This window comes from Cyanistes caeruleus, chromosome 21 (assembly GCF_971803275.1).
Source record: "Cyanistes caeruleus chromosome 21, bCyaCae1.hap1.1, whole genome shotgun sequence".
Lineage (NCBI taxonomy): Eukaryota > Metazoa > Chordata > Aves > Passeriformes > Paridae > Cyanistes > Cyanistes caeruleus.
Genome location: NC_141721.1, coordinates 9,163,849 through 9,183,509, shown reverse-complemented (window position 1 = coordinate 9,183,509; position 19,661 = coordinate 9,163,849). Strand labels below are relative to the sequence as shown.

General features: G+C 46.4%; 1 long non-coding RNA gene across 1 annotated transcript; it reads left to right on the top strand.

Moving 5' to 3' along the window:
• Positions 1–245: 245 nt before the first annotated feature.
• Positions 246–19,599, top strand: LOC147649650 (uncharacterized). The gene is made up of 3 exons (XR_015278483.1): positions 246–320; positions 16,129–16,381; positions 16,625–19,599. It is a non-coding gene; the product is annotated as an uncharacterized LOC147649650 (long non-coding RNA).
• Positions 19,600–19,661: the final 62 nt, after the last annotated feature.

Sequence of the window (19,661 nt, the reverse complement as noted above, 5' to 3'; positions counted from 1 at the left end):
GCCGCCGCCCTCAGCGCCCGCCGGCGCCGCGGGGCGCTCCCTTCTGCGTGTCCCTCGCCAATCATTTCCCGCCTCACCCCTCAGTGCATCCCTCGCCTCTCGTTTCCCGCCTCACCCCTCACGGAGTTTCTCACCCGTCAGTGTGTCCTTCACCCCTCATCGAGTCTCTCACCCCTCAATGTGTCACTCACCCCTCATTTCCCGCCTTACTCCTCATGGAGTCTCTCATCCCTCAGTGCCCGCCTCGGCCCCTCGGTTCCCGCTTTGCTGATTCCCTCTCCTCTCTCTGCGCCCGCCGCAGCCCCTCAGCCTCCCCTCAGGTATGTCAGGGCTCGCAGCTCGCCCCGAGGATCTCGTGCTCGGCTCCGCTCCGCGCCCCTAGAGGAAGCAGGACAGGGGCAGGGGCGGCCTGCCCAGGCTGGGGCAGGTGTGAGTAGGCATTAGGATAAACATGTTGTAGTGAGTATAAGCTTTGAACACGGTAGGTGTGTGGGTTCATCCATATCATGAGTAGGAAGGAGCTTTATGATGGCCTTGTGGAATCGCTGTGGTTTCAGCTTTCACAGTGGAGATACGAGAAAAATAGTCCAGGTAACTGCATTACATTTGGGTTCATAGCCAGCCTGTCTGATGGACTTGCACAAGAGCTGAGCTGTCAGTGCAGGAACCACTCATCTCCCAGTTATTAGAACTGGGACTGTTCACCTGACATGAAGGATCCAGAGAGGCAGCCAAGATTGTACTTTACTGACAGAAGAAGGCAGCCTCCCTAATTTGCACTAAATTGATACTAGGTTTTAAAAGCTTAAATGACATCTGAGTCACGTGTGGCAATACAGAAGGGAGAGTCCTAAAAAAAGAAAAAAAAAAAAGAAACTATGAATATAGGACATGAGGCAGTGGAGCAGGGCAAAGCAGCTGACATTGAGCTGTTTTTCTCATGGTTAGATAAATACTGCTATCCACATTAGTTTGTGTGGATTTGCATCAAGTAGTGTGGCATATGCTGTTTAGTAATTTTCTTAAGAATGTGGGTCAGGTTAAGTATTTGATTTCATTGTCGTTATTCACATGCTGTAAATTTCATACGCAATAAGGGCTTTGCTGGATTAGGGTTTAATTAGTTTGCCATCTGATGAGTCCTGTGGTTTTGGGAAAGTAACTTTGCTTATTACCTCCATATTTCTGACCTTGTGAAAAAGCCTTTATCTACCCTGTCTGCTTTCAAGAGCAGTGGAAGTTTAACACTGGAAATTTTAATTTCTAGGACTCTGACGGGTTGAAATCCTCAAATACAGGTGACTGTGGAACTCAGGAATGTTATTAACAGGGTATTGTTCTTGTAGACATATCCTGTGTACCCACCTGAGACTATCCATTTGCTTACAGACAAGAGGCCGAGTGCATTGCATAAGAAAGCAGCCTAGGAAACTTGTGGGCTGTGCATCACGGGATACTTGGCATTCTCTGCAGTGTTGTGTGCTGGGAGTGCCGGCCTCATTACCCGGCTGCCATCTGTGGGCAGCATTCCAGTCCCAGCACACAGGGCTGCCCTTGGGCCTGCAGGAAAAATGTGCTGACTAAACACTGCCTATGCGTCCATCCCTGCTCAGCATCGCTGCTGCCTCACAGGTTGCAGGGCTGGCACCTTCAGGGAGCGCAGGCTACTCTTCCACCACGGACTTCGTGTGCAGTCCTGGTAGTTTAAGTTGTCTGAAACCACAGCTCTCTGTCTATAAGGAGATGGCGTACGGCACTGCTTATCAGAGAGTTGAAAAGAGAAATACCATGGCTGGGCTGTGCTAGAAGGACCATGCAAGCACACTGAATGTACTCTTTTCCCAGAGATTTCAGGAAGTGACATGTTTCATATTGTACTGTACACATTTATTGATGCACCTGTTAGGATTTTTCTTTTAATGTACAGTTTATGTAGGGTGGACATAAGAACTGTGTTCTCTAGAGAACAACTGCTTTTTTCTTCAACTGAGTGAACTGTACCCCCATTGTCAACTTCATTCCAATGTGAATTGTACAGTGGCCTTTTTTGTCGCTGTGTCAAAAAACAACAGTTTTGAAAACAACAATAAAATGTGGAATGTCTGAACTGGATCAGAGAAAACTGCTAAGTCCTTGGTTAAGACACTGGCCTTAGGATTGGGGGGGATTTCTCTTCCCCACCGCCCTCCATCTCTCTTGTCCACACAGATCAAGTTCTACCTACCTCAATAAAGCCCAAACCTTGCTAAGCACCCCTGGAAGTCCTGGACCGTAGCAATGGTCTTGGACTCAGTAACATAAGCTCAGTGGTGAAAAAGACTTTTTTTTTGTTCCTGGAGAAAGAAAAGCACTGATTCATTTCATGCTGCCTGTATGAAAAGCCTCTATTACCTTTTTAGCTAGCTTGCCCCAATTTCATTCAGCTATCACAACACTGAATTTAGATGATGAGACTGAATTACTCTATTTGATGTGTTTAACACATAATAGAGACCTGTTTTAAGAAAATGCAGTGTTGGGATTTGAAGAGCTGAAATGTTAGGTATTTCAGATAAAAGAGGCCTTTATTATCGGTGATTTTCCCCTCAAAGGCTTCCTCCTACACAGCCATAGGAGTATTCCTCTCCCCGGCACAGCACAGGGATACACAGTAGCTCTGGCATGCTCCTCTGCTGGGAAGCTGGGAAACTTAAGTCCTATTTTTAGACATGCTGCTGGATATTCTTGTTAGGATATACAGAGAAAGTGAGGATGGTGAGATGGTGTTCCTGGAACAAATCCTCACCATTTCCCAATTTAGGTATCTCCATTGCCTGCAACTGAGCCAAACCAATTCACACAAGAATGACCTGCACCTTTAAGGAAGAATTTTAGTGTAGGTCCACTTCTTCCATGGATTTTTTCCTGCTCAGCTGTCTGTGTCAAATGCCACAGTCAAATGCAAGGGACAGATCAGCAAATCCACAGGTTTGGAAGTGGTGGATCCCAGTGATTCAGGAATAGATACAGGAAACTGAACTGTGTGCTGACAATAATGGAGAAAGATCAAGTATGTGAAAATTAAACACTACTTTTCTTAAAAATAATTTTCATGGGTGGGGAAAACAGTTGTGTTTGTGCAATCTTAAGGGAATTTCTGCCCCACGAGTGGAAAGGCACAAGAAACTGGTGTGTAGCTTTAGTCAGTGTTTTCTGTGGACAGGTGTTGTGGTTTAACCCAGCTGGCAACTAAGCACCACCAACCCCCTGCTCACTTCCCCTTCAACAGAAAAAAAATTTGAGATGGGTTTGAGAGGAGGAGGACTGGAGTGCTGTGTTCATTTTACCTTCTGGAGTCACGAGTAAACAAGTGTTGCAGCTGTTACAGCAACCAGAAACTTTCTAGCTTTAAGAACATAAGAATTTTAGTTGTCTATAAAACAAATAAAACCTCAACATTTATTTTTAGAGTAATCTCATGGGTTTTGCAGTCTTTCTTTAGCATTAGCTGTGTTGCAATAGTGCTGCCTTTTTGTCTGCTATTTATCACCAGTCATTTCTGTTTAGACTATAAACTGTTTGGGGCAGGAAGAGTCTTTTACTCTCGGCTTGCACGGCAATGCCTGAATCTCAGCAAGAAGCCTCTGAGCTCTGCTGTAATATAAATACTCAATAATGACAGGCCCGAGGCTTTAGCCCCCACCCCACTTGGAGCACTGCCAGCCTGTGGGGTTTATTCTAGCAGCAGACATGCCAACAGTGAAAAGTGACAAGTTTTGTTGGCGAAAGATATTCATAGGTCTAACAAGGATAAAAAACACCCGCCTTTAGAAACAGAGACTTATGTCTCTCCAAGGATAAACACTCCCTAGATTGACTCATGCTGGCATAATCCCCTTGTGCAATTTGTATATTGGCATTAGATATGTGTGTGAGGCAAAAAGACAAATATTTGGTTAACAAAACAACATGGGGATAATAAAAATAATTAGGCAGCTTTACCTCTCAGAACACTGCGGCAGGTGCTGCTCTTCCTCTCAGACAGGCATATCCCTGCAAACAGAGCTTCCTGATGTTTGTTTTATTTGCAGCAAAACAACCAGTTTATTTTGTTAAGCGATCTCAGAATAAAAATAATTAATAAATAATTAAATGAATCGAGTCCAGTAGCATGCAGTCGGATGAGGGAGGGGATATATACTGTGGTGGAAAAAGCAGGCTCATATTCCACAAGAGAGCTTTGTCAAGTGTATTGCATAAGGGGATTACAGGCCTGAGTCTGAAACAGGCTGAAGGTTTTAGCAGTGTTTGTCATTAGCACGCTGTGAACTGCAGCACAACAGCCCCTCTTTCATCTGGGTGAGAAAAGGCTCCAGGTCCATCATTATGTTTCTGGAGCTGGGACTCCACACGGCTATTAGCTTCATTCCCCAGAGCCCTTTCTTGGTGTTTAAATAAAGGAGAGGAGCTGGGCGGGTTAATCATCTGCTGCCATTATTCCGTGCGCTGGGATCCGTTTGATGTGACAGCCCTTTGGGAAGGCCCCGGGTCCAGACTCTGCTGTGCATGCCTCGTGTGAGGCTTGTCCTGAAGTCGGGTTTCTGCCAACTGAGGTACATTCATTAGCAAAATGAGAACAAACTCCTCCCACCCCCGTGCCCTATGTCTGTTGGCAGCTCTGAATCAATGCCAGTTTTTCTGGTAAAGGAAAAAAAAAAACCAACAAACCAATCTACTCCTGATGCAGCCACTTCTGTGTGGAGATTTTGCCAGCAGCTCTTGTCCTATTCTGTGGGAGGCCTCCTTTCCAGTTCTGCAACCTTTCCTCCACATCTGTGTGCAGAGCTTCTCAGCTGGGGTGACCACAGCCATTTCTCAAGCAGTGCATTATGTCTCTCATTACGTACCTAGCAGGAAGACTGTTCTGGGATCAACAGGGTCTGCTGGATAATCCACATCCCTTCCCATGGGAGTAGCAGCACCACAAAGACCACAAGATCCAATATCCATGTTCTTCCCAAGATCCATCTGCACACTTGATGTAGCTGTGTCCCTCTGTTGTGCATGGTAGGACCTGGGAGGATCTATTGTCATCTTCCACTTGCAAAACATCTAGAAAATATCTTTTTCTGAAGCATTCTGGTGCATGTCTTGTAGCTCTCAGTTATGTAGTGGTCCCTGGGGAGAGCCTGCATGCACTGACAGCTCTGTTTTAGAAGAGCTGCAAGAACTCTACCATGGATAAAATGAGTTGACTTCTACAGGTTTCTAAACACTGAGACACTGTAAAAGAGGCTGGGCCAAATGATATGAGTGGAGGGACTGCCCTGATACACCTGAGGGGCATTTCCTGTGGCATTCTTTCATTGGAGATGGAATTCTGCATGCAACTGCCTGTGCGTTCTGCTGTTTTTCCTGGCCTCACAGCCTGCTCCTGCTCTACTGAGCCAGGCTTCTGGAAACCAGGTCTGTGAAAAGCCTGTGGATAGTCTAAAGAAAGATTGCAACATTATGAAGAATATTTAGAAACTTAAACCTGTCCACTGCAAAAAAAATGCCTCAGCAGGAAGTCCTTAGAGTAATGATAATAGAAAGGACATTTTATTCAACTATCAATCATTCTTGCTCTTGATGAGTTGAGAATTAATCTGCAGAAGGAAAAGCAAACACAGATCTTTTGTTCCTTCCGATTCAAAGTCCTTTGAAATCAGTGTCTTCCCAGTCAGTAAGTTTTGGATTAAGTCCTTGTTCTGCCCTCCTTTCCCCTATCCCTACAGTACCATGAAAATTCAGGCTGTTTCTCTTTACTTCCTTCCTCTTCATAAAATGTCTAATAATCAGCCATCTGGTGTCCAAGATGCCTTGAGTATTAGGGCATTTCCTTTATCCAGGGGAGGCTTGTGAGAAGGAAGATAAATGTGTCCATGACCCATCCCTGCTGTGTGCTGATTAGGGTCTGGCAGTTTTTCTTTGTTCACAGTCATTACAGTAGTGCTAAGTTGTTTAGGACAGAAACATTTAAAGGGAGAATCTTAGATTTCATGACATTACTTAATTATGTTTAATGATAATTCTGTAGAACAGTATAGTACTTGTAATATATGTTAAAGACAGAGTGGGATTTTGAAGGGAAGATGCAAAATGAGATCTATAGAAAACACTGTGTATCCTAAAGAACTGCAGTCTGGATTCATTCTCATTTAAATTCTGCCTCACAGTGCCAGCCTATTTTTCAGACCTAGCTAAAAAACTTAACCCTTTCCTTTCATTCTGTATTCCAGAGACCACAGCTGCAAGACAAGCTGTGTGCAGAGCTCAGTTCAAGTCAGTGTCAGTCCCAGGGAACAAGGGTTCTGTGTGCCATGCTGTGTAAAACTAGGTCAGGTCTCAAGGTAGCCAATGGCTTGAGATTCAAGTTTAGGAGGAAAATATTGAAGGGCACAGAGAAACTGTAACTGAGCATCCACTGGACAATTGCAGTTTTTTAAAACAAAGCCTGGAGGGAGAGGGCAAGTCAGACTAGAAAGAAAACAAAAGCAACAGGAAGAATCTGCAGTCTTAGCTCTGAAGTCAAAGAAAAAACCCTACTCCCTATTATTCTGTGACAACTTGTACACGAAATTTGTGACATAAAAGGAGGTTTGTCTTGATTTGTGAGCCCTTAAGAGTTGCAAATTTTTGTTGCCTTGACTGTGGTGGCATGAAGAGGTGCCAGCTAGGTTCTGTTCATATTCACAGAATGATGCTCGCATCCCGTTAGGGTGTGGACAGTCACTAGACATTTGTACCAGAAGTCTTCACTTGATGGTATGTTTATAAATAGTAAACGACTTTGGTCGAACTGGAGTTTGTCAGGTGAAGGAGACATAAAAAGAGATGGTCTTAAAACACCTTTAGGCTGTTTCTGTACGCCTTGCTCTCAGCAAAGAAATATTTCTAACTTATTTTTTTCTCTTGAAAGTCACCTTACCTTTAAGGGCATGTACTGTCCTAATCCCTGCTTGAACTCTACGTACAGTTCAGGCTGTGGATTATGGCACTCATACAATATATAAGCTATTTAGTGCACCCATTAATTAACCAGCTAATAGCACACATAGCACGAGTGTGAGGAGTACAGTAGCCCAAACCTACTGTGCTGGGCTGTGCAAATCTTCCTTTAACTGGGGGCTCAGGGCTTCATGCATATGCTGAACTTCTCACACCGGAGATAGATGCTGCCCAAACTGTCCACCGAGAACAAATGCACTAGCAAATAAACCTTTTTCTGATGATGCCAGAGAAAATAGTGAGCCACGTACTTGCAGGTCTACTCAAACACAGTCTTTATAAAATCCAATGGGTGTAGGTTTTACATTAACTGTTGACTTGAGTTTCTCATTTTGAAATGAGAAACTGTCTGGATCTGCCAGCATGCTCGGAGTTCAGCTGCCCCAGTTCTGCACAAGTGCACACTCTGATCTTGCTGAGAGTGTCTGTGGAGAGAATGGTCTTGGCTGATTCTTGTCAGCATCTGAATTCAGTCTCCTGACTTTTCTGCTCGCTCCTCTTCCTCAGTTTCCATCACAGTCATTGACTTTCTCAATACCACCATCTCTGGAAACAGTTTGCACCGGAAGCAAGATAAGAGAACAAGAATGCTGGCAGGAGCTGAGCCAAAGTTTTGAAAATTCTGGCACTTACCCCACAGCACCAAATAGGAAACCTTCTGCATTCATGGTGGACAAATGGACAGGAAAGGACAAAGTAAACCCTTACAGTTTTCTCTCATACTCGAGCTTAGTTTTCTCTGATCCAGCAGCTGGTCTGTTTCACCCCTGCTCTGAGTGCAAAATGGGATAATTCAACAGCGAAGGAATAGGCAGCTGGCCCTGGCTGCTGCTTCTGCTATGCAAAGGGTCCAGGTCCCATTGATTCTGAGGGGGAATATGGCCTGACAAGACCAGAGTGCTTGATCATACTAGGGACAGAGGGCTCAGTGCAGGAAAATGGTTGTATTCAGAATGTTGCATAAGCACAGTTACTTTGAAGTCCATATCCATACTTTAGTTCATGATTTCAGAAACCATTTCAAGGCAGGGAATGATGACCCTGTGGTTGAGACATTGAGACTGGACCAGTCTGGTTTAATTCCTGGCTCTTTTAGAAAGTATAGCCGTGGGCAAATCATCTTGTCTGTCTGCCTCCCCCATGAACCAGAGATGAGAATGTTTCCTCTGTCTGACATGTCTGTTTAAACCATGGAGAGCACTGAGGAATTAAACTTAGGAGATAAAGGGGTCGATGTGATCCACATCCCAGAACCCTTTTCAAAAAGTCAGATTTTACCCATTACAATGGGCATAATAAAACATGAATCCATGGGTTTAGTGGAGTTACCCACATGTTCACTGAGCTTAGTGAAGTCAGAACTTAGAATACTGGACTTAAATGCTTCATGTGGTGCTCCTTTGATGAGACTGTGGTCAGAGTATTTAACAGAATGCTTCCAGCTCCCATCCATCCATGAACCCCCTTTGCAAACTCCTCCAAATTCGAGAGCCTTATTCAATTGTATTGCCTGTCTTTTACCAAACAAAAACATCTGAATGAAACAAAACATCTCTCTTACAAACCTCTATCTTAAACATCTATCTTACAAACCATAAACACTGTTACTGACCCCAAACAATTCACATTTAAAATAGGAAACCAGAAATATCAAACCTATCAAACCTACAAACATCCAAGGATTTTCATGAAGGATAATCGGGATGTTAAAGAGTTGCTAACTTTATGTAGATGTTCAAGCTATGAAATAACCCGTATGGTCCTTTTCCATTCTGCATTTCTGTTAAAAAATGAGATGTCTGTAGAATTTCAGCAGTTGTTGGCTGTCCTAGATGTCTTCAAAATAACATGCTGTTCACCTGTGCTGCAAGGCTGGGAATTTTAGTTCAGCCAGTGTTCACTGTACTCCCTCCACATCCTGACCCCTCTGGTATCCTTCAAACCGGGAAAGTTCCACCACCACCAGTTGTTCCAGGAATTTGTCCAGCTTGGCTCATCAGCCTTGGTGCATCTGGCAAACAGCAGCCCCAGAGCTGCAGGTGGCCTTTGTCTCGGATCTCCCCTCTGCCACAGGGGAGAGCTGTTGGGAGTACCCAGTGGAATTTGCCTCTGCCGTCTGCAGAGAACTCCCAGCCCAAACGTGCGGGTGCCCCGAGACTCCCAGCTCAGCAGCGCGGGGTGCAGTGGGCACTGCTAACGCTCGGCTCTGCTCACAGGATTGCATCATTCCGAGCTATCAGCTCCCTCTCCTCAGACAATGTGTTTCAGACATTGGCTGCACAGAAGGTCAGCTTGTGCTAGGAAAACAAACCAACTGTTCTGCTTGGTGCAACAGTGAGGGAGGGCCGGGAATAGCCTCTGACAGGAGACATTTTGCCTTGTTAAGTGTTGTTACTGTGATGTGGTCAAAGCATTTCGACCCAGCTTTTAGTGGGCCAGGCTTAATGCACTTCTTTTTCCACGTAGTGATGCGTAGAGGGATTAATCCAGATTGGCTTCTGATAGCATTAGTCATTCCACAGGCAGCTCCCAGTGCAAACCAGTGACTGTCTTAGGGCATGAGGCATGCAGGTAGAGGTGGGCTGTGCTCCCAGAACAGAGCTGGGGCACACAGAGTTCTGCTCCACATGCTGTGCTGCCTGCCTGCAGGAAAATACACAGCAAGGCAGCTTGTGTGACTCCCTAATAAAGTATTTATTTATTTCAAACAAATGTCATAGAAGGGTAAAGGAATTAGTGATAATTAAATCCCTACCTGATTGGGGAAAATAATCTTATGATGGAAGTGCCAAGCTGTAGCATGAACTCATTGCTGATTAGACACCAAAGAAAGGTTCTCAGCAATGTCTTTCCCGTTAGAAATGCTTTGTTTGGAGCTTGTTGCTTCAGTCAGTTTATCCATGCTCTTGCACTCAGCACAATCTGACATTCCCAAATAGAGTAGCTTTGCTCCCAGACAACCAATTGGGAATTATGGAAGGGAAGGAAAAGTAAAGTTATGCATTAAAGCTGAGCTGAGAAAATAACAGAGTGTTGCATTTGGGCAAGTGAAAAATCCCCACATAGACTGCAGTATGCTAGGGGCTTGCGTGCCTTCCAGAATATTCTCAAGGGTCCAAGGTTCTAAGTGTACATGGGGTTTTTCCTAAATGGATGGAGTTAGAATGACACAGCCTTACATCCCTGGGGATGCTAGAAAAGCAACCAAGAAGTTCCTAATTAAGGCATAATTTATTTTTCTCTTCTGCAGCAGCTATTGCTATTCTGTTAGACAGATAAAGCAGCACATTAGGAAGGCACATAAACTGTGCTGCCAGGGAAACCTGACTTTGGTTCTTGTTTCCTTTCTTCTTTTAATCCCACATACAGTATCCCTGCTGAGAACAGACTGGTAGGAGCTTGTGAATAATGGAGAGGGGTAATACTGAGCAAAGTCATCCCAATACACATCTGCTGCACACAGTGTATTTAACCCTTTCTTTTTAACAGGTGCTTCTAAGGTATATGAATTGAGGTAGTTGCATGCATGCATAGAAATGGAAATATACCACAAGAAGAAATAATAAGGAGATGCAGAAACAGTCAACACCTGTTAGGTTTGGATTTTTTTCACCAGGGTATCTATTTTCTAGGGTGAAGTGGTTATCCTAGACAGCCCCACAAAGATGCAAGAAAGGGTTAATAAGTGGTGCAGTAACCTGGAACAAGGGTGGGCCCCTCAGAGACTGATGCAGCTCAGGTGCCTCTTCCTGCATGTTAAAGAAGCAAAATCTACTGTTGTAGAAAGGTAAAGAAAAGAGGGCTCTGAGGAGAAACAGGCTGTGTTGCCAAAGGCTGGGTTTGGAGGCAGCACACACCAGGAGAGAAAGGCAGAACTGGCTGCCTCCTTCTTGTGTGCCACATGTAGCTCTGGGCACATCTCACAGGTGATCTTGTGATCTCCTTGTAAACTGGGGCTGACAGAACTTACCTGTCTCCTTCACATGCTGAAAGATTGATTATTTTGAGTCATTTATCATGATGACTCCTATGTAGAGTACTTTTTGTAGGCAAGCTCTAAACTTGCCTTTGGACATGAGTGCTGCTCAAGGTCCTGCAGGACCTGGGAAAGGCAGGGAGAAAAGTGTCTGCCAGAAGCTGTGGGCTATTGGCAGAGCTGAAAAGTGGACTGCAGCTGTTCCATCTGGGAAATGCTCTGTAAGTGTGGAATGATGTAAGAAATTGTTGACCCTGAAAATCAGGAAACAAGCTGGACTGGCTCATCCCTCATATGACTGGGCACTCCCTTCTGATTATTACCTGGGGCTGTGATAGCAAAGAACAGGAATGCAGTCAGGGTGTCACAGAAGGCTCTGACCTGGCCTCTCCAGATGTGTGCTGGATGGTCACAACACCTCCCTGTGGTTCTTGAGAGCTGCAAAAACTGAGATGAAAGGTAGAGTATCGTGCTGCAACTCCAACAGAAGCTTATCTGCACATGGAAACAATGTAGGTCAGGTCTTCATACCAGCTTTGTGATTGAAATTATTTGGTAAAGAGGAAAAAACAAGTGATTAGACACATTAAATCCTCCTGACCTGTGCTGTGTAAGATATGTTTCAGTTGGTAAGTTCTAATGGCCTTTGGCACTCATGAGTGCCATGACTGCTACAAGGCTGAATCCTGGGAATCAGAACTATCTGGATCACTCCTGGCTGGCTGGCTGGCTAAAACTTTCTCTGCAGCTTGCAGTACTATTTCAGTCTTATAACTGAAATTGAATGCCTTTTATCTTTGTAAAATCCCAGACTCCATATCCATTTACTTCAGCACACAGGAGTGAAGGGCTCTGTTCCCATGGATCTTGCTGCAAGCTCATAAAATTGTCATTTTCCAGGGCTCTTAGAGCTGGACCCATTTTCCTCATGGAAAGATCCTGATTCCCAGCCATCTTTAGCAGAGAAGCTTTTGCCAGTAAAGAACCTGCCCAGCTTCAGCCCTCTCTGCAGGAGTTCTGGGAAAGGCTGAGTTACTGCAGTAGGAGGGTTGTGCCAGCTCAGGCATGGAAGTAAAGACTTGCAAATTGAGGCTGAGAGTCCCAAGGGCAGTACAGATTCCCCAACCACTTGTGGAAGCAGTTGTGATCACTGTACTTTCCCTCACACACAGAACAACCTCAGAGAACTTGTACATAAAGGTAGGAGAAACAAAAAGCCACTGGCAAAAAGAGTCAGCAAAAGCCTTCAGGAGACACTTTCTTGTCTGCAGTTTGCGCTCAAATAACCCCAAATGGCAGCTTACCTGTAGCAACACTGGTGGTCTTACCGATTTAAAAGTGAAAAAAAATAAACCCCAGCCCTGGAGGGTTTATCGAGTTACTCAGGTAACTAACTGTTCTGCAGTGATGTCAGGAAGAGAGCAGTGATGAGGTCATTGGGAAAATACAGTGCTTTTCTGGCACTGGGAATGAAGGATCCTGTCTGCTAAACTCAGGTGAAAATTGAACAATTTACATGTTTGGGTGGTGCAGGGCTGAGATCTCACCATTTGGAAATCACAGTAAAACTGTCACCAATTTTTGCACGGAATGGGGCTGTTTAAAGATGCTGGGATAAAGGAGTGTGAATGCCTCTGTGCCGTAATAGGAGTTTCAGAGCACAGGCCAGCTCACAGAGAAGGCTGCAAACATGGAGAACTGATGTTAGATTTCCTGTTCCCTGTGGACTTCATCCAGTGCCTCATAAAGTCTTGAAAAAGCTCCCAGTTGACTTGTCTCTAAGTCAAGGCTGTTTCTGCCCAAGCCAAGGCATGGTTTTTATGCCATTCTCCCCCTATTACATGCAGAGCATCCTCCAGTGAGCCAGGGAGGGACCCAGATCCTCTGAATTTATCAGAAGCTAAAGGATATGATCATATACCTGAAACTCAGCATTTTATGTCACTTTTAGTGACATCCCCTGTGCCTTGAGGCGACACGAGGGAGAAAACAGCTGCCCAAGAACATTGTGCAATTCTGCATTTTCTCCTAGTCCGGGAAATTACTTAAGTAAGAAACTGAGCCGGTTGGACCAACATGTTTACTGCTACTTGTTCTGGCGTGCAGCCAGTACCCAGATGAGGCCGGTCCCCCGGGGCTGTAAATCCCTGCTCTCCTCCTGGCACAGCGGCACCGGCTCTGGTACCGCAGCAGCAGCGATGCCAGCTGGGCCTGAGGCTGGAGCAGCGTTTCGTAACAGCTCTGGGGGCTCCCGTGGCAGGCTCGGGTACCCCAGAACAGCTCTGGGGCTGCCCAGCGCTCTCTGGGCGCTGCGGCCGGCGCTGGGCTGTCCCTTGTCCCCTCGCAGCCCGGGCTGCAGCGGCACCTGCCCGGCGCTCTGGTGCCCTCTGCAGCCGCCGGGCCGGGCCCGGGAGCCGGGCCGGGGCTCCTGCGGGAACTGCAGAGCGTCGCAGGCAGTGAAAATCGGTAATCCTGCCGGGGACAGCTGTTTTCGTTAGATTAACTTTCGTTAGATTAGCTTCACACGCTGGCGCTCTCCCGGCCCGAGCCGCCGCCTGCGAGAGAGGGAGTCGTGCGGCCACGGATGTGATTTCTGAAAAACAGTCTAGCGACAGATCCTTCTGCTCTTTAGCTGAGCGGCGGGCAGCACAGGTAAGGGACCTGCATGCTTTTGATGCACATAAATCAAGAGCAGTCCTGTAGAATAACAGCAGTATAACCTTGCTGAGAGGCAGTCTCCTTGTGCTGCTCCCTGTCCCCTTGCCCCTTGGGTCCAGGGGCTGTTTCGTGCACAAGGAGCACTTAAAGTGGGGGCAAATGCAGGCTGCTCTCCTCACATCGAGTCCTGCTTACACAGGCCTCTTGCATCTCCTGTGGACCTATCATTTATGAACATAAATATTCTGCTCTTCATTTTACTGTACATTTATTCATGGCTTTGCCCTGGGAGCCTCAGTTGTGGTCTGCCTTCCCACTGTTTGAACTACTAAAGAATGTAGTTAGGGACAGAGCCAGAATAAGAAAATTATTCTTGCCCCAAAACATTTAAACCCATCCTTCTGTGTGTTATTAAATAGCAGAAGTGTGTATAATTTCTTAACAGACTTAGTGCATAAATCTTTGTCAAATCTACTTTCTCTCACAGCTTGTGAGAGTGTATTGTTTCTGGTTGTGGGCATGATGAAATTAAATATATTCCTGGTAGTTGAGAGCAACCTGAAGGGAATGGTATCTATCTTTCCACTGACCCAGTCCACCCCTACTGAGAGCTGAAATGGGAAGAAAATGTGGGGCATTGCTATAATTTCTAATGTCCCCTGCCTCTCTGTCAACACTGTCCACCCCACAGCAGCCAGGGAGACAGAGCGTGTCCTCAGACCATCTCAACTACACTGTAACAATCCCTGATGAAGTTCTGTTTCATGTGGCTGTTTTACAGAATTGTAAATCACTTGTCACTGGAGTACTGTGCAGTAATATCGTCTCTGTTGGAGAACTTTGGTTTCAGGTCTTCCCTTCCTTGTTTCCTATTGTTGAAGTTGTTATTTTTGTTTTAAAGGCAGCTATTCTAAAATCATTGCTAGTGTCCTGCATTGCAGTATCCTACTTTCCTCAAAGGTTTGGTTGCCAGTAGAAATTGACTGATGTTGCTGGCACAGCTTTGTCTGGAGCCCTTGTTGTGTAGGTCAGAGCATCTCTGGAGCTCATGGGGGTGGCTGCTGCTTAAGCCCAGGTGTTGTGCGAGCTCAGAGGAAGAGGATGTTGGGCCCTGCTCAGTTCTTTGAAGTCACTTCAGGCTGGTGGCCAGCTGTCAGAGCATGCAGGGCCTTGCAGGAGCTTATTTGTAGCAGGCAGATGTGTCATTTAGCGGCCACAATAGACACTTGTCCTGTGGACAGAGCCCCCAGGCACTCTTGGCATCCCTCCTTTCCTGTGGAACCAGAGATCAGTGGCACCCCAGGGATCCTGCATTTAAACCCTCTCTGTGCCAGTGCTGGGGAATCCTGATGGGAAGATTCTTCCTGAAGTGTCGTCTGAACACTTTGCTTGAACAGTGCCTCTGCTGACCCTCAGTCTGAGCAAAGTGTTTCTACTTCTGTCAGACCATTAAAATAGCTCCTCTTGGTAATGATACTTTCATGGCAGATAAAAATAAAAAGGGAAAAACAAATAAGACATAGGAAAGGGACTTTATGTTGATAAAGCATCCTAACAGAGACACTAAAATTGGGGGATGTTTATTATGTGTGCTGGGGAAATTTCAGAACAAGATTTGCCTCCCCCTGGAAGTCACTGGCTCAGCTTAACTCTGGGTTTGGCCTTGAGTACACAGTGAGAATTCCCTTGTGATTTCTTTGAACACAGACATGATCTAACCTTTTGCCACAACACCAGAAGCTGGCTCCTGTGACCAGAAGCCCTGTTGACTCCAAGCAGCAGTGAAGACAGTGCTGGTGCTGAGAGGACAGGGTTGGATTTTCCTGCATGCTCAGCTGACCATTTGGCACCCAAGAAAACCCCAGATTTTCTGTAGGGCTCAGCACCTGGGGCAGTGTCTCCTCCTGGGCTCAGTGTGAGAGGGCTCTCAGCTGGATCCTGGGGGATGTGGAGCACACTCCTTTGGCTGGACCATGGTTTGTGGCAAGTTCAACACCAAACAGTGCTGGGACAGCTCATTGCTGTCAGCCAGCGAGGAGACAGGTATTTTATTGCAAACTAAAACTTCAGGGCAGTTTTGCTATCCAAAAACACTGACCCTGCTTAGCCATGAGGAGATTTCATGCCCTGTAATCCCGCATTGATCTGGATTACTTTTTTATTTAAAGAAACTGACCTCCAGTAGACACAGCAGGTCTCTCTGACCCAGCAAGCAAGTCCTGAGCACAAGAACAGAAACAAAAGTTCCAAGTAATAAAAAAAATGGTGGAGACCACTATTATGCCTCCATATAAAGGCCAAGGAGTACAGGAGAGCAGTTTCTTACATAGGTCTTGACATTTTATTAGTAGATTAAGTAGTTTAGCTAGTCTTGTTCATTCTTTTTCTGAATTAATAATGGTTACCAAATACTCATTTGTTTAGAAACAAGGCATCATTAAATTGCTGCCTTCTCTTTTCCACAGGCAACCCAATTTCTTTTGGGTTTAAAGAAAATGAACACCTGCATGATGCAGTTTTCACCAAGCAAAGCTGGGCTTACGTCTGTGGTGTGACACTCCATGTGTGACTATGGGTAAGGTCCCCTGCTCCTCTGTGTTTCAAATGTATTCCTGAACTTCTCCACCTCCCAGAGGTGTCCTGGTGTCAAAGCAGGTGATGCTCAGATGTGCTATTAAGGAGGCCACAGGAGTCATGACATGCAGGAAGAAATGAAAGGTGAGAATGTCCAAGGCACAGGTGCTCAGGCACTGTTTTCCCTGACTCTCAGTGCACGCCATGCAGGTCACCCAAGGTCCCCTCCCTGGCTCATGCATTTTCCTGTCCTGCACTAAAAAAGTCTCTTTGGCACCCTCAGGTGTTTCAGGTGACATTGTAAACTCAGTCACTGCTCACTTAACTGTCTTCATCCCTGTAACAGAAACAAGTCTGAAAACAGTCCCTGTTAAATTTCCTGTTTAGGCTTCCTCCTAAGAATAGCCCTTGGGTTGCGTGTGGGCTCACAACACCATTTCCTACCTGCTATTCCTGGAGCTGCTTTCCCGACCATGAGTGCAGCCCCTCCCAAATGCAGTCCCTTAAGGAGACTTCTGAGAGACAAATGCTGGGTGTGATGTGAGCCTGAGGTCACTTTGTCAACAAGGAAGAGGCCCCTTGTCCCAGGTGTGGGTGTGATGATTGCGGGGTGAAACACAGCATTATCAGTACAGTGTTCCAAGAGACCCTGCATTCCTACCCTGCCAGCTCTACTACTGCCTCCTCCCACTGCCAGCATTTCCTACTCTTCCTTTCTTACCGGAGCTGTAACTTTCCATCCCTGGGAAGTGTTTGATACCAGAATTTAAGTGATGGTGTCCCCTGAAAAGCAACAAACCCCTTGTTCCTGCAACAGCTACTGGACAGTTTCCTCAGTGGTGCAGGGAGGGGTGGTGTCAGAATGGGAGATACAGTTCTGAGCTCCACATCTGCAGTCAATGCTGCAGTGTTTTCACTTAAAAGCCCCATTGCCAGGAGTTACATGGGTTCATGAAATCCTCAGATTTCACTTCAATTACAAAAACCAAGGAAATTCTTCAGGAAAAAAATAATATAAAAAGCACACAAGTATTTAACTGGTCATACATAAGATAGTGAGAACTGAGTCACCACAAGCTTAAGGCTATCTGAAAGAGGAAGATGATTGCAGAGATGGACGTGGAATCAAGTTAACTGTGACTTAAATCCAGCTTTTCCACAGCTGCTGTGCTGGAAAAGGAGCTGTTAGCTTTGGAGCAGTGAGAGATTGTATTTGCAAGGCTCGGGTTGGGAACGGGGAGCAAAACAAAACTTCGAGACGTTGAAATTGCAACAAAACCTCAATTCTTTAACAAAGTGTCATCTATGTGTGACAAAGTTGCTATGAAGCTGGAAGCCTGTGAAGTGGTGACTGGTGGCTTCATTGTGTTTGAGACAATTTCAGAAAGCAATTCCCAGTATACTTGTTGGAAGAGCATTTTTTCCAGTCTTCCTTTAGCCAGGAGCTGGTCTGGTCTTCCCAGAAGTGATGAAAATAAGCAGCTTTAGCTGGAACTCCGCTGCCACTTCCCAGTAAAAGGACCCTGCAGTGGAGCCCCACCAAAGAGCCTCAGGATTGTTCAGTGGCCCAGGGAAACATGGCTGCAGTGAGCAGCTTCAGAAGAGGAAACCAAGTCCTGGTAGATGCCAGTCTGCAGCCACGGCCATCATGCTCTGGTGACTCACACAAGTGTATCAAGAGCGGCCTAGAAAGCTGAGCTAATTTGTCATTTCCTTCCTCTTCCTCTCCCAGGGCAGCAGTTCACAGGGGGCCTCTGACCTTTAGCCTCTGAGGAGATGAGAGACTAAAGAGCTGACAGAGGTGTGTGTTCAGGGAAAGAAAGCATCAAAGGCTTACATTTATTTAGTTTTCTGGCACTCCTTGGGTTTCATGCATTGGCTCTTTCCTAATTAAAGCAGGAGAAACAAAAGAAGTCCGAGGTTTGTCTCCCAGCCTTGGCAGAACGTTTGCAGTGTACACAAGCAGCTCCCACTGACAAGAGCACAGCACCCTGATGAGACAGAAAACCCCACCCAGTTCATTTTCTTCTTCTAAAGGTGACAAATTCGACCTGCAGCAAGAAGCAAGGGAATGGCACAATGCAGAGTGGAGGTGCTGCAGGAAACTCCCCTGCAAACCCGGGCCAAACTGCGAATCCCCCTGCAAACACTCCGGTGGGGGGTTATTGCAGGCTGGGGGAGCCGCTTCTCTCCACTGCGGCCTCCGAGTCTGCCTTCGCGCAGAGCCCGGGAGCCAGCGGTGAGCGCCAGGAGGCGGGAGCCGCCGGGATCGGGATCGGGATCGGGATCGGGATCGGGATCGGGATCGGGATCGGGATCGGGATCGGGGCGGGGCGCGTGCCCAGGTGTGCAGAGCCGCGCGTGCCCAGGTGTGCAGAGCGGCACGTGCCCAAGTGTGCAGAGCCGCGCGTGCCCAGGTGTGCAGAGCGGCACGTGCCCAAGTGTGCAGAGCCGCGCGTGCCCAAGTGTGCAGAGCCGCGCGTGCCCAGGTGTGCAGAGCCGCGCGTGCCCGGCAGAGGGCGCCGCACACCCGGCAGGTGCCCGCACGCGCCTGGAACCCTTCCCCGGGATGTGGGAAGGATTTGGGGTTTGGGGGAAGGGTTGGGTTTCCTCCCCTTCCTGCCCTCCCAGACAGAGGAGTCTGTCTCTTCAGGCACGAGGCTACAGCGACAAGCCAAACCAATCCCAGCTTTCCATGAGGAGCTGCACAGGGCGTAGCCGAGGCCATTTGGCACAGTGAAAACTCGTCAGGATGCCGTAGAGTCAGGGCTGGTGCGGGGCTGCCATCTCACTCCTCGGGCACTAAGGGATGCTGAGTCTGTAAAGGCATGTGGCCTTCAAAATAACATGGTGCCTTGGTACCTTTGGATTGTGGTACAGATTTCTCAAACATTTATCTAGAAATACAACAGAATTTGCTCCCCTTACTTTGAGAAGGGATTCAGCTCAGACCACTTTGCTCTGGAAATGAAACATTTAAGAGCATTGGTACTTGGTGTGAAACCACAAGCCCAGAGTTTGAAAGAGCAGAGAAAATAAGGCATCAGCAGAGCTGCGTCTGTGCTGGATGAAGGAAAGCCTCTGGAGCAGGCTCTGAAGACTGACCATAAGGAAATGTATTTACACTTGACATTTGTTTGGAAAGTATGATAGGCCTGTGCCAAAGGGACTTTCTGACCACATCAGGGAGGAAAACCAGAATCTGAGGTTGGCCACAGTGTTCTTTAGAATCCCTTTCTGTGTCCCATTTATTTACCTCTAAGTAAGGGATTATATTTTCGTTTCACAGCTTTGTCTCTTGTCTGTTTAATTTAGGAGTTGTTTGGATTAGAAAGACTTCTTTATTAAAGGCTTGAATGCTACTATAGTGCATAAATGAAGATAATTCAAACATTTCCAAGTTCCTATAAATATTCCAAATGTT